Source organism: Acanthisitta chloris, unplaced genomic scaffold (genome assembly GCF_000695815.1).
Source record: "Acanthisitta chloris isolate BGI_N310 unplaced genomic scaffold, ASM69581v1 scaffold3107, whole genome shotgun sequence".
NCBI classification, from domain to species: Eukaryota; Metazoa; Chordata; class Aves; order Passeriformes; family Acanthisittidae; genus Acanthisitta; species Acanthisitta chloris.
The window spans coordinates 209,719-224,301 of NW_008680810.1; the positions used below are offsets into that span (position 1 = coordinate 209,719).

General features: G+C 38.7%; 1 protein-coding gene across 1 annotated transcript in view; it reads left to right on the forward strand.

Moving 5' to 3' along the window:
* Nucleotides 1–14,583, forward strand: part of NLGN1 (neuroligin 1) — a 210,465-nt gene that overhangs the window by 186,204 nt on the left and 9,678 nt on the right. The window lies entirely within an intron of this gene.

Consider the following 14,583-nt stretch of genomic DNA (forward strand, 5'->3'; position numbering starts at 1 on the left):
AGCCCCTAAGAACACTCTCTGTTACTTCTCTAATATAGTTAAGCCCAGGGCTGTGGTGGGGTTTTAAGCTATTTATAGTAAAAAACATCTAAAATCACCTGTTAATACTTACTGTCTACAATCTTTATTCCCAGATGAGGGGGTCATTATTCCTATGAGTTCATACCTCCTGCCTTCAACAGGTGTTCATGAGTGAGGTTTACTGGCATAATCCTGCTTTCCATAGCTAATTATATTTCTTGGACTGAAATGGAATATTTGGCCATTGTAAATAACACAGCATTGTGCTGTCCATGAAAAAAATATTGGGTTTAGTAACATGCTTTGCATATATAACATAATCCCTTGAAGGCCTAAATTCTGTGACTTTTCTCCCCTTGAGTGTATCTTCCTATGCAATTAAGGAGACTGTTCTCAGTTACTTAAGAGAACTAAGTGCAGGAGGATAGAGCCCTAAGAAATGAACATTAGTTATCCCAAAAGGGACCTAGCGAGAATGGAAGCTTAAAAGGGTCTACACAGTTTAATTCATGTACCATCTGTTTTTGGGAAAATTAGCACAGATTAGATTTTCCAACTCATCTGAGGCTGAGAAAGTGCCTTTAGAACCTGTAGTATTTGCTTAAGTATTAAAAACAAATTAGCACCATTTTACTTACCGTGTGAATCCTGTGCATATTAGTTCCCTCTGGAGTAAGCTATAAGAATTGTAACAGCAAAATAGAGAAGTGATGCCTCTCAGTGAGCCCCTCTTTACCATAATGTTTCTTAGCTGCTTTATAGAAGTGCTTGACATTCTTGTCCTCTTCTGAGCAATGTTTTGTTAGACGTGACCATTTTGCATAAATTCAGTTCTTGCTCAGGGCTCAGAATGTGTTCCCTGAGACCTCTGACTGGTGTTCCTTCTCTCTGTTTGGCTGTAAGTGGGTATTGTAAGCTTAAAGACATATGAATTAATCCAGATGTGAGTAATTGAAGAATATTACTCTCCCCAAAAAAGAATCCTCATACTCAAAGGCCATGTAATTCTATCGTATCAAAGTATGACATTATTATTACAGAACAGCTTCCAAAAAAAAAAAGACTTTAAAATGCATGACAGAAACATGAACTAATTTAAGTTTTGTTGGATTAGTTTTCCCCACCTGACTACTTAGCAGGTTTCTGTAATCTTATGGCAAAAAGGTGAAACTAACCATTCTGGATGGGGCTGTTGTGATACTCTCCAACTAGGCACTACTGAATAACTGGCTTCATGCTGTGGACTGAATATAGGGGCAGTAAATGCAAAGTTAGCATCTTTAGCAGTGTATTTACCTCAGCTGGATTCTGGTTTTCTTTCACTGTATTTGTTGTAGAAATCTTTAAATGTAGAGCAATCTCAGTTATTTGGAACTGGATGGCATATGTACATGCATTTTTCTTTTCAAAGATTTTCAGAATCTTACTTCATCTTGCAGTCATCTCACATGCTTAATTATATAAAACATCAATTATTTTATGCTACCCATTAAATATTACTTAGTTTAGACACTTTGTTGATGCTGTATGTTTGATGCTGTATCTATGAATGCAGTTACTAAAGTGATGCTTTTATATATCTCACAAGATTAAAGGCCTGGAGTTATGCCCATCCTTGGTTTGAAGGCAAGTTTTCTTGACTTGACTAGAATTAGTTAGATTTAGAAGAGCAATGAGCCTAGTACATCATTTTCAGGTGATGCAGTGGTAATGCGTATGATATTGTGGAGTAGAATGAAAGGATGCAACATAGAATCATAGAATCAACTGGGTTGGAAAAGACCTCCAAGATGATCAAGTCCAACCCTACCATCATTACTAGACCATGGCACTAAGTGCCACATCCAGTCTCATCTTGAAAACCTCCAGGGATGGTGAATCCACCACCTCCCTGGGCAGCCCATTCCAATGTCTGATCACTCTCTCTGTAATAAATTTCTTCCTGATATCCAACCTAAACCTCCCCTGGCAGAGCTTGAGTCTGTGCCCTCTTGTCCTGCTGCTGGTTGCCTGGGAGAAGAGACCAACCCCCACCTGACTACAACCTCCTTTCAGGGAATTGTAGAGGGTGGTAAGGTCTCTCCTGAGCCTCCTCTTCTCCAGGATAAACACCCCCAGCTCCCTCAGCCTCTCCTCATAGCACTTGTGCTCCAGTCCCTTCACCAGTTGAGGTTGCAACCTTTCAAAGAATTCTCTATTTATAATAGAACAGAGTGAAAAAAGTTGCCTTTCAGTGAATGAATACACTACAGGATTGTGTTGGTAATTTCTTGGTGAATTAAACTTTATTTAGTGACTCCTGAAGATCAACATGCTGGTAGCAGGTGTCTGTGTGTGCCCATGTGTATAAAGAATTTCTTACCAATACCTTTATTTAAAGGTGTTTCAGCTTTGCGTTTGGGGTATCAATGTGCTAACTGAAAAGTGAAACTCGGAGTACAACATTTGTTCTTCTGGTACTCCAGAAACCTACTGTGAGTTAATCAGTGATTTTTCACAGAAGACATCTAATCTATAAGTATAAATTACTTTTCACTCCTATTATGCCTTAATTGAAGTGCACCAATGTGAAACTGCAATAGATGAAGATTCAGTAATTCTAGCCTCAATTAACTTGGTGTGGATTTGAGGTTTTTTTCCTTCCTCTTCCTTGGACTAAGGACGATTCTTTGACATCTTTATTTAAATAACTGCTAGAAAAGTTAGGGGATATGCATATGACCAGGTATTCTATAAGACTACTCTGAACAGATAGGCAGGAGTTATGTGTGTGATTTGTAAATTGATACATATCTTTTATGTCCTACTGGGTTTTTTAGCAGCTGTACCATCAGCAGTGGCCAAATCCCTCAGGATTCTGATGGGGAGTAATAGTTTAACAGCAATCATTTTTTGGGTACATGGCAGTTACCATCTCTGTAACAGCTACCCTCATCCCATCCTTGACTTTTCTTCAGCTCTCTGCCTTTAACAGTAAATATGTGTGGCAGCAGAGTGAAGAAATAAAGCACCTTGCTATATGGACAGGAAATTCAGACACAGCAGAAAGGAAGAGTTGTACTAGGAGAGGCAGGATGCTGTGTAAGAAAGGAACAGGCATATGTTGATGCAGTTAATTCTGAGTTACTTCACATTTTACCAGAACTGATAGATATTTACCAGAAAATTAGATTTGATGCCTCTATCTGGGCATGTATGCTCTTACAAATGTTTTGGGTGTTCACTTAATAGCAATGAAAAAAGTGTAAGAATCTCGCTAGCACAAGCCTGCGGATGAAAATAGTTGTTTGTAATGTATTTTTGTTACAGACATCTCCAAGTTTTCCATCAAATGGTTGTAATGTATGTTTGTGTTTGCTTTTAATTGGTTTGCTCTTCTGAGTGATCTTTTGCCACTAATAAGTAGCCCAGAGACTTTTAGAGGTCCATAGGTATAAGTGGGAAACCTGCTATATTTCTTAGCTCTCTCAGTGTTGGATAAGTCATTTTCTCAGAGTAAGAATACATTCAGCATCTCTGCCATCATAAACACAAATGGCAGCTGCTGTGATAGATACCTTGATGTGTTGTAATTACAGTGGTGGTGTGATGTGCTACAATGTGCCTCACTTCACAGTTCAAACTGAAACTGGGTTGCTGCTTTTTATGCTTACTTTTTTTATCAGAAGTTATTCCTATATGCTGGCTAAGCTAGTCACACATACAGTGTCTCCAGTAAGACAAATATGCCTCTAGGTTAAAGGGACAGAGTAGAATGTCATCTTCCTGATCCCTGCAGTACTGCTGCACGTTGTATTGCACCAGGGAAGCAAGTGTTGATGTGATGCCACAGGTAGGTCTAGGGGTTAGTCAGGCACAGAGAGTCTGGAGGGAGTGTGGCAGGTTGTTATCACTGGGGTAAAAATATTGCCAGGTATTCCTGAGGATTTGTCAAGTAATAAATTCATGGTGTGCCCCAAGCGTATTTCAAAGAGCACAGTGGACACAGATATAAATCCACATGAATAACTGAACTCCAAGAATAATGTTGATGCTGATTAAATAAGATTAAGCTTTGCAAAAAGAGAAGGGAAGAGGAAAAGAAGAGGAAGAGAAAAAGAAGACAGAAAATGTTTCTTTCTCAGGCTTTCACAAAAGCTTATTGAAATTCCCAGTACATTTAGATGGTCTGTCTGCACTGAGCAGGCCACAGAAGTCAGTTCTTGATTATATAAGACTCATATGTTGTTTAACTCACATATTCAAAAGCAAGAAAGCATTTTTGTGTTGATCTGGTCTGACCTCTACCTGTACTCTAATGTTCATAAAACTTTCCTGAATGAAATCTTATCTGAACAGCGACATATTTTCAGGAGGCCTTCAGTTCTGATTTAAGAATGCAAGCAATGACATACTGAATGGAGTACTTCATAAATTGGTCCAATGGTTAATCTTTTCTATTTATTTTCAAATAAGGAGATTTGAGTTCACAGTAAATTAGCACCATAATTTCTGTGTTCTGATTGAAAGATTGCACTTCCAAATAGCTGCTAGGGTTCTAACTAGTGATTTGCATATACAGTTTTACATGAAGATTTCTAACTTCCCTTTCATCAGTTCATAGAATATGTATTAGCATTGATTGGACCCTCATTGCAAACCTCAACACTAGGAAGAAGTATCCAAAATTATGGCACTGTCCCTCTCAATGAAACTCTTAATTAGGATTTTTTTTTCTTTCTAAAGTATAAAATTTCCCTTCTAGAGAAATTAAACCTATCCTTTCTCTCACTGAAATACATAGTCAAAATTCTGAAAAACTGTGCTATTACTGAAAACATGCACTAATGTACAGTCAGAGAAACCATTATAAAGCAAAGATGATTTCCAGGCCAAAGTTAGAAAAACTGTTCTCTGGCATGCAATAATCAATTAAAATGTATTACTTAAAAGATGCTTTTGAAAGCTGAATCTGATCTAAGTAACTGCACACATGACACAGCTAATTATATGGCAAAAATTTCTCAAATATACTGGGTAGAAAGATTTTTCAAGTCCCATTGGGCTATCTTCATATAATAACTCATTTTGCCCAAACCTTGAATGAAAATGGAAAGCAGATTTTTATGGGGTCAGTTTTGATTTTTAAAGCCGTGCACATTAAGAACATTGATATTTCTTAACTGTCCTCTATAACATATTTTCCAGGTTTGTGGCTGCTGCCTTTAATTGTATCATCTAAAGTTAAAAGTTATGGGATATTGCAAGAAAGGCCATCATATCTTAATGCCTGGTTTCTGACCTTGCTGCTGAAAATGGGGATGCTGAGAGACTATAGTACAGGACAGATATTTGGTGCAATGTGCTGTGGACTACTTAATTTTGCATATTGCACTACTTGAAGTAAGTAGTTCTGGAACAGCTGTGCACTCAATCCTGGTGAAGACAAGAATCTCTCCCTCGGGGCATTGCTTTCTTCTGACAAGTAGGAGAGTCAGGTGTCAGATTTGGCTGTGGTCTTTTCTGTTCACGCACGTAGCCTTTCCTTATCCTGTGGGGTTTGGCTAAGTATTTTGAAAGAATCAGTCTGTGTTTGATTTTTATTATTCTACACATTATCCTATAAGATTTTGTTTTGCCCACGCTGTCTTTTAAAGACAATTTTATGTATATTTTTGTTAGAGCTCTCAGACAGTGCTTCATAAGAGCATTGCTAGTGTATCACTCAGTAATACAATGTTGTTCATTTTCTATGAAAACTTTGTATGCAACTTAAAAATGCTTTAAAATAAACCTTGAGTTGCCCTAGAGCATGACTCAGCCATGTACTAACAACTGTGATTTTCACCTAATGGAAGGCTTTTAAGCAGATACTGTCTGCTGGCAGCAGAATTGCTTGGTTTTTCAAAGATGAGAATATTCATAGATATCTGCTGTTTCCTATAGCAAATCCCATCTTTTTCCTGCATTTTTTAAAGAAGACATTCAAATTACAGGTACTCCAGCTGCCTCTTGTGTCCACCCATGCCACAATGTCATTCATCAGTTCTTAAGGCTCGCTTCTGCTTTCTGATATATGTCAGCACATATCACTTAAAATCTTATAGAATTAGTATCTGCAGCTGTATTTCTGAAACGAGACTTGCCTTCTCCTTTTCTTTTTTCCTTTTAAAGCATATCCAGAAATCACTATTAAAGATCACATCTAGTGGACTAGCCCTATAGCTTAGAGTTCTCTCAAAATATATCTGAGATTGTTATCAGGCTTTCATTTGACTTCAATAAAGATCATCTATAATAAGTTACTATAGAGCTGATCTCGTGGGTGATCATCTGGGACTGGCTGTGTTGTACTGAGAGCACGGGGCTGACAAGCAGAGAGCAGCTGGGGCCCCTTTTATCCATGCTGGAGCCTGCCCCATACCACAGCCCCATGTGCAGGCATGGGATTGTCCCAGTGGCTGATACACTGTCTTGCACATTGAAAATACCCAGAATTTCAGAGCCAGCTTACAACTGTCCTGATATGACAGACAAGGAAGAATGGAAAATAACCACTGACCATGTGAAGAAGAGACAGCTAAAGATTTTCAAAGCACTCTCAGGTTTTTTATCTTCTCTACTGAAATTTTAAAGGCAAAGACAGTCACCCACTTCTCACAGCCTTCAAAGAATGCTGCAAATTACAATCTCAGACTGTTTCAACATCTACGGCATACTTAGAATCCTAGCATCATAGAATGGATTGGGTTGGAAGGGACCTTAAAGATCACCTAGTTCCAACCCCCTGCCATGGGCAGGGACACCTTCCACTACACCAGGTTGCTCCAAACCCCATCCAACCAAGCCTTGAACAATGAGGCATCCACAGCTTCCCTGGGCAACCTGTGCCAGTGCCTCACCACCCTCACAGGGAAGATTTTCTTCCTAATATCAAACCTAGATTTCCCCTCTTCCAGTTTTATACCCATTACTCCTTGTCCTGTCAGTACAGTTCCTAATGAAGAGTCCCTCTCCGGCTTCCTTGTCAGCCCCTTCAGATACCAGGAGGCTGCTATGAGATCTCCACACAACCTTCACTTTTCCAGGCTGAACAGCCCCAGCATGCCAAGTGTATCACAGGAAATCTGAGCACTTTTCTTCCTTCTGTGATAGCTGAGCATTGTCTTTCCAGGAGAGGAATTTAGCTTCATCCAGATTTTTTTTTATTTTTTATTTTCCATTTAAAGCATTTTGATACATCAAAGCCTGTGAAAGAGAAGCTGTGTTTTGGAGAAAGCCTGAGGGTTAACCTGCTTCAGGCTGCATTGCACCCAGTGAAGTTGTGCCAATACATCTCTGGCAGTGGAATGAAGTGCTCTGGTGTGGGACACTTCACTTTTTTGCAATCTGCCTCTATACTGGAAGTTTGCTGTAATGCATCAGTGCTGGCAAGTGACAGATGCCAGACTGAAACAGCTGTAAGGGACTTCTGTACCTTGCAATGTTCCGTTTGTTTAGCCTCTTATGGGAGTGGAAATTAAGTAAAATGCAAGGAAGGGAAAAATTTCATTGTTTCAAAGAGCCACAGGGGAAGGCCAACCCTTTTCTAGGCTCCAGCCGCTTCACTAATGCGAAGGATTTAGTACTCTGGGAGGAGTGTTAAAAATTGCAGCAGCAAAAGATCAATGCTGAAAAAGTACATCTAAGTTTATACATCATCACACACCTTTTTTTCATGCATACTTTCAAAATGCCAAAAGATATAGTGACAAGTTTGTGTATTTACTGATTCAATTCTGAAAATTGTTCACTTTGGTGAAATGATTGGGAATTACCAAAGGCTGACTGCTGGGGCAGGAGCACTGGCTAGGGAAGTTGGTACTGATGGTATTTTTAAGCTTTTCTACCTCACAGATGGACCTCTTTAGAGTTTGGTAAGTTGAATTACTGCAGCTGTTTCATGTTACTTGTCGTACACTTAACCTTGAGCTACTGTTCTTACAGGAACACAGCTTAATTAAATCAGTTAAAATAGTTGAGCTGTTTCCTAGCTTTTTACCAGGGGACTGAGTTTCTATGAATAGTGAGAACAACTATGCGCAAAACACTTCAGTTTCTGAGGTGTCCTTTTTAAGTCACTCACATTGTCCAGCCTTATTGAAGGGGTAGATTTTCATTCTATAGGAGAATCTTTGTTAATAAAATTAGGAAAAAAAATAAATTTCACAGCTCTAGAATACTTGTAATTAAACTGGCCTCATATCAAACCCCCTCCTGGTCCCCCTCATCATTTAAATCACTGTTACATGGCATTCAGATATTTTGGTGGACACAACTCAATCACTGCAGAAACACAAATTTTAAGACATCGCAAATCAGAGTTGTGAGTGAAAAAAATCAATGCAAGCTATTTGTATGGAAGATGTTTTTCTTAATTTATAAAGTTTAATATGACATTAGAAAATACAAGTTATCAAACAATTTATGTGACCAGTCACGTCACCTTACTATGTGAAAGTGAGTAGTTTGTAAAAATATAGAAATAATGTACAGCATCGTAGAATGGCTTGAGTTGGAAGGGACCTTTAAAGGTCACCTACTACAACCCTCCTGCGACCAACAGCATCCTGACTTGTGTCAACAATAGTGTGGCCAGCAGGACCAGGGCAGTGACCATCCCCCTGTGCTGGGCACTGGTGAGGTGCCTCAACTGGTGAGGTGCCTCAAATCCTGTGTTCAGTTTTGAGCCCCTCAAAACAAGGAAGACATTGAGGTGCCGGAGCATGTCCAGAGAAGGGCAACAGAGCTGGGGAAGGGTCTAAAGGACAAGTCCAGTGAGGAGTGGCTGAGGGAGCTGGAGCTGTTTAGCCTGGAGAAAAGGAGGCTCGAGGGAGACTTTATTTCTCTCTACAAGTACCTGACAGGAGGTTCTAGCCAGGTGGGGAATCAGCCTCTTCTTGACGGCAAGAAGTTATGTGACAAGATAAAATGGCCTCAAGTTCTGCCAGTGGAGGTTTAGATTGGAAATTTGGAAACATTTCTTTGTGGAAAGGGTTGTCAAGCATTGGAACAGGCTGCCAGGGAAGTGGTGGAGTCACTCTCCCTGGAGGGATTTAAAAGATGTGTAGATGTGGCTCTTGGGGACATAATTTAGTGGTGGGCTTGGCAGTGCTGGGTTAATGGTCTTAAAGGTCTTTTCCAACCTAAATGATTCTATGATTCTGTGAGTCTATGATATCAAACAGCTAAGAAAGAGTGCATAATGATGTAGCATCATACTGTGCACATCTCATGGAGTTAAGCTAACACCTTGCATTTTTTAAATCATTCATGTTATTATTAATCTGTACATGGCAGAAAACTACAGAAACAGATGAGAACTTTGCTAATGTTGCAGTCACTTTTCTGTATATTAAATGAATTTCATACAAAACTCCTGCTTGAGCAGCATTTTGAGAAGATTTGCTTATCTGATTCTCAAGCAGAGGTACATTGCAGATGGCTATAGAGGAATATTTTTCATGCACTGAATAGTTCATATTCCCCTACATCTTTCTTATGGGAGTTCCCTTTATCCATGGCTAAAATATGCAGTTAATATTATAACGTGCTGGTCAGCAAAGTGAGGAGTAGTATCCTCTGCTTCATGAATATCACATATACATTAATGTTCACAGTGCTGCTGCCCATGTAGTTCATTCAGATTAGTTAAATGGTGAGAATTCAAGAGAGATGTCTAAGATGAAAACAAATGTGCTCTTTAACCATATCTCTTAAAATTTGCTTATTTTGCTCACATACCTAACTGAGTAGGTATAGTTTAAAGGGCAATGGAAAATCTCTGTACATGGCAATTACCATTCAATAGAATTACCATTAATAGAAGGTGTTGAACTAAAGTCCTAAGCAAGGAACTTGCAATCCAGAAGGAATTTAAATTCTTCCCTCAAAATATGCCCTGTATTCTTCCACTATGCATTGATGCATTTATACTTGTACAATTTAACATTTGCTTTTAACAAAACAAAAGATGACATTTGACTGCACAGGGAATTGTAACTGGAAACCTAGCTAAATTATTATAACACATGGCCAAACAGGTGTGTAATATTAAAGTCTGAAGTGTTACAGCTTTCAGAGACATACCTCTTGGAAAAAGCCTTTTAAGTATGTCAGATCAGTTTTTATATGCTCTTGTGTTTTATTTTCAGAGTAGCATTTGTGGCTGTGTATTTTCTTGCAGGCAGATACGGTTTTTTTGTCCAACAAGACATTCTATCCCTTACTTCCATCCAGCCACAAAGGTCACTGGGTTATCAAACATTCATATGGACAGAACTCATCAAAATGTGGGTCTCTAGTGACACTCATACCCACCAGCCTGCACATGGTCTGTTACTGCATCATTGGGTTATAGCAGTCCCATACATTAAGAAAAATTCTGTCTTGTCCTCCCTCTCTGCATTAATTTGAACATTCAAATTAGGCCAGAGCTTAAAATAATTCAATCTACTAAGGTTTTCAACAAAATATTTTAATTTTCACAACTCCATTATTTTATTTACTCTTCAAAAATGCTGGAATCATATTAGAAAAAGATTTATCTGAGTGGCAGGCAGAAATCATTACCCAGGCAGATAAGCCTATAAAGCATTAAAATTTATCTTAATACAAAATACAGGGCCTGGTTGTGGCACTCTCTGTATATTTGTCTAACAGACGTGTAACAGAGAAATGGTCCAAATGAGCTTAATAAATCTCTTTCTTAAACTCACAAAAGACCACATCCTCACTTCCATAATTCTATTAGAGTCTGCTCCTCTGGAGGAGATAAAAGAAGAGATAACCTCTCCATTCAGAATATAAAATAGCAATTGTTCAGCTGATGATTGGAATATTTCCAGTAGAAGGACTTAATTATGGAACAAAATTAGCTCAATCTGACCTTTTTAGAGAATAATGCAAAACTAAGTTTTTTGCAAATGTCTTCCAGAAATAAGGAATAATTTACTTCCCTTTTTTTTTTTCCACAAGAGCAAAAGGTAGCAGAACGTGCTAGTGGTGAGATGACAATCCAAGGATAATAATAAGACAGCATTTGCAGAAAGGTATAATATATTTTAATAGACTAGATGATGCAGCTTAAAAACAGAGAAGCTTTCAGACACACAAGCCTCTTTCAGCACGAGCAGGTTTCCCTCTGTGACTCAAAATTGCCAGTTTAATAACTAGATAGTGTAATGATTGGTATCCTAGGAATGCATAGAAATGTATGGTATCTGTATTAATTGCATACTGAAAGCTCTTCTTGGGATAAAGACAAAACATATTGTTCCAATCTCTGCTTTATCTAAGTGACAAATGGGAATAAGTACCTGTAACCACAGACTGACAGGCTGGGTATGATGCTGTGTGTAAAAGCATTTCTCTACAGGTGTTTAGTTCGATGAGTTTATCTGTACTGAGGCACTCCTTGCTAGAAATAAAACCCATCACAAACTGCAAAGAAAAATCTCATCTGTTTTATCAGTCCTATCTCTGATTTCATGACATTCTGAATGCTCCTAAGCCATGCTGATACTACTGCATACAGGCAAAAAAAAAGGCATGAACAGGTGGTGATATTAACAGGCTTCTTATGGTTCTGAAAAATGAGATAGAAATGTTTCATGTCATGAAAGTCAGCATCAATCATCATCCATCTTGTGCAGATATGGAAGTCAGCCAATGTGGTTCTTGCTGAGGAGGCGTGAGATATTTCTTTTGCATCGAAGCTGTTGCTCTGGACACAAGTCATAATTTGTCTAATATAGATGAATGAGGAGAATATTACTAATACAGCTTTTTTTTTTTTTTTTTTCAATAAACTGAAAGCTCCCCCTCCTGGCACATTCCCTGAACTGAATGCAAGGTTCCCGATCTCGACTTTCAGCAACAGGAGACATTACCTCTAAGAGCCTTTTCACAAAGATTCTCTAAAAGTAGTTTATTTATAGTTTCCAGAGGATTTGTCATTTCTCCATCCAGCTCTGGGGCTTCATATGAACTCATTTAACACCAGGGGATTGCCCTAAGTCTTTACCTAGAATTTTAATATTTTGCTCTTTCAGGCTAAGACATACTTGGTTTCCATTTTGCTGTATATATTCTGAGTAAAGAAAACAACTTTTTCAGAAAGTTTGAGTGTTCACATCTGTGTTCCTTCAGGGGGATCACTGTATCTCAGCTGTAACTTCACCATCTATTTACCTAATAAATGCCTTGGAATCATTTTGAGAAATCTATAGGATCTTTTTCAACCAGTGCTGCAGCTCTGCTGAGAGCAGGTCCTGACCAGGCTCAGGGAATCTGCAAGCCAGGGAAAGGAAAAAAAGCAAAGAGGAATATGTTCATGTCAGAATTTTGGTAACTGCTGTAACAGCTCTCATCTCACTGCTGCCTGTGTCTCGAGGACTGCCAGGACCAGTCATTCCTCTAATCCCTTAAATCAGCGCAGTCACTTACGTGTTTGATATGGTGAACTGATTTGTCACTGATTTTCCACAGTCTTATGCACAGAAAGGGAAAGACTTTCCCAGGATGTGCAGCCACAGGATCCTGTAGTTCCCATAAATTCCTACATTTTAATTTTGTTACAGTTCCTGGTACCATCCCTCAACTCCAAGCAGGCTGACAAAGGCACTGAGACTGGTTAGAGAGCTTTCATTAGATTTGCTATTGCATTCAAAGACATGATCTCTCTGTGTCCTTAAAAACTCTTTATGGGGAACAACATTTTACTGGAGCCTGAAGACAAGATGAATGCTCCTCTGCAGGAAGGATTGTTCTGGGGCCATGTGTCACATAGGCATGCACACCAGCCCCTCTGGCCACACAGAGGAAGATGAAAGAGAGTGAAGCAGAGTAAAATAACATCATGATAATCTCAACTCAGTGCTAAGCTGTAATAGTAAAATAAGAATTAATTCATTATTATAATATGACTTCCTTTCTGGACTTTTCCTGTATATCAAGGTGGTGTTTTCTTCTATGGTAGTGACACTACTTTGCTTTTTTATGCAGTTAAGTAGTAAATAGGGCAGGCTTCAGTTGTAGACTAGAGGTTATTTTAAACTCTGGTATAGAGTAACAATTTACTATGGCTACAATGAATGAAGTATGTCCATTAGACTTGGTACATTAAATCTGGAAGTGGGAGAATTGCTGGCCTGGCACCTTATGCCACTTTGCTGTTCCCTCTCCATGGAAACAAAAATCAGGATTGACCTACGCAAACAAAGCTGCTCGCCCTAAACAGAACAGAGCTCAAGTAGTGAGGCAGTGAGGCCAATTAGCTTTCAGTGCAGTTTACAGCAAAGAAGGGTGGGTTGCCATTATAAATGTCTACAAATAGGACAGAATAGCAAATGCAAGCTTGTCATTGAAGTCAAATCAGAGTAATAATAAAGTAACAAAATGACATGTTCTTTATATCCACAAATATAGGTATACGCATGCACCTATCTGCATTCTTGTTAAATCCTTGCTTAATAGATGTACATGCACACGTCTTCTTAGAAGTATCTCAAAAGCTGCTTTTATTGTCATAATGAAACAGTTAGACTCCTTTGAGAGCTATTTGTCTGCAAAACTACTGTAAACTTCTTTTGAGTAGGCTGTCTGCACTCCAGAGAGTTAAATCAGTAGAACTTTGACGAGACTAGAAGACCCACTAATATCTAATTAATGTGGAAATAATTGTTGTAATGGTTTCATTTCTCTACAAAGCATGTACTGAAAAACAGTTACACAATTTAGTGAGCATTAAATCAGTTTGATATGCAAATGGAGGTATGGACTACTTCATAATGCTGGTATTATTTAAACATTTGTTTATTAAGATGAGAAAATTAGAAATGTCAACAAATGGGATCCAAAAGCAAAGAAATGCCTTTTATCAAGAGAGACTTTCTTCGAAGTTTTTACTCTGCCCGTTTTAGAGTCAGTAGGCTCTAATGACAAGAGTAACAGCAATACTAAATGTGAAGGTACTGCTGGGAGTAAAGTGTGAAACACTTGTTCCTACACCTGGCACGTTCTGCTGCTTTTCCTCCAGTAGGAATAAAAGGGAGCAATTGTAGTGCTCTCCAGATTACCCCTGAGCTCTCATCTTTTTGCTGTTAAGGGGTCATGGAAACAACTTAAATTGTCTTTATCCATTTAATGTAGATTCAATTAACTCAGGTTAATGACTATGGGATGGAGCTAAGGGAGTTGAGAGTTTCTCTCATTGTTCAACCTGGCTTGTCCTGTGACATGAGCTGCATTTTTGGGTGGAGAAAAAGAGTAAAAGCCAGTGTGTTGCCAGGACATGACCAAACAGAGCCTGCAGAGAAGTGTAACCAATGCCATTCAGGTGTGTGCAAAGCTCATGGCTGCATCCAGTTACAGAAGTACAACACACAGTTGACCAAATCACACAAAATGAATGCTGCTTATCTGTTTGCTAAACATTTACTCTTAAACTTAGTACAATTAACACAAAGTCTTTGGGGATAATACATTGTGATCTGTTAAGATGATCTGTTAAGTATTTTACCCGGGATGTATCTTCATCTTCCC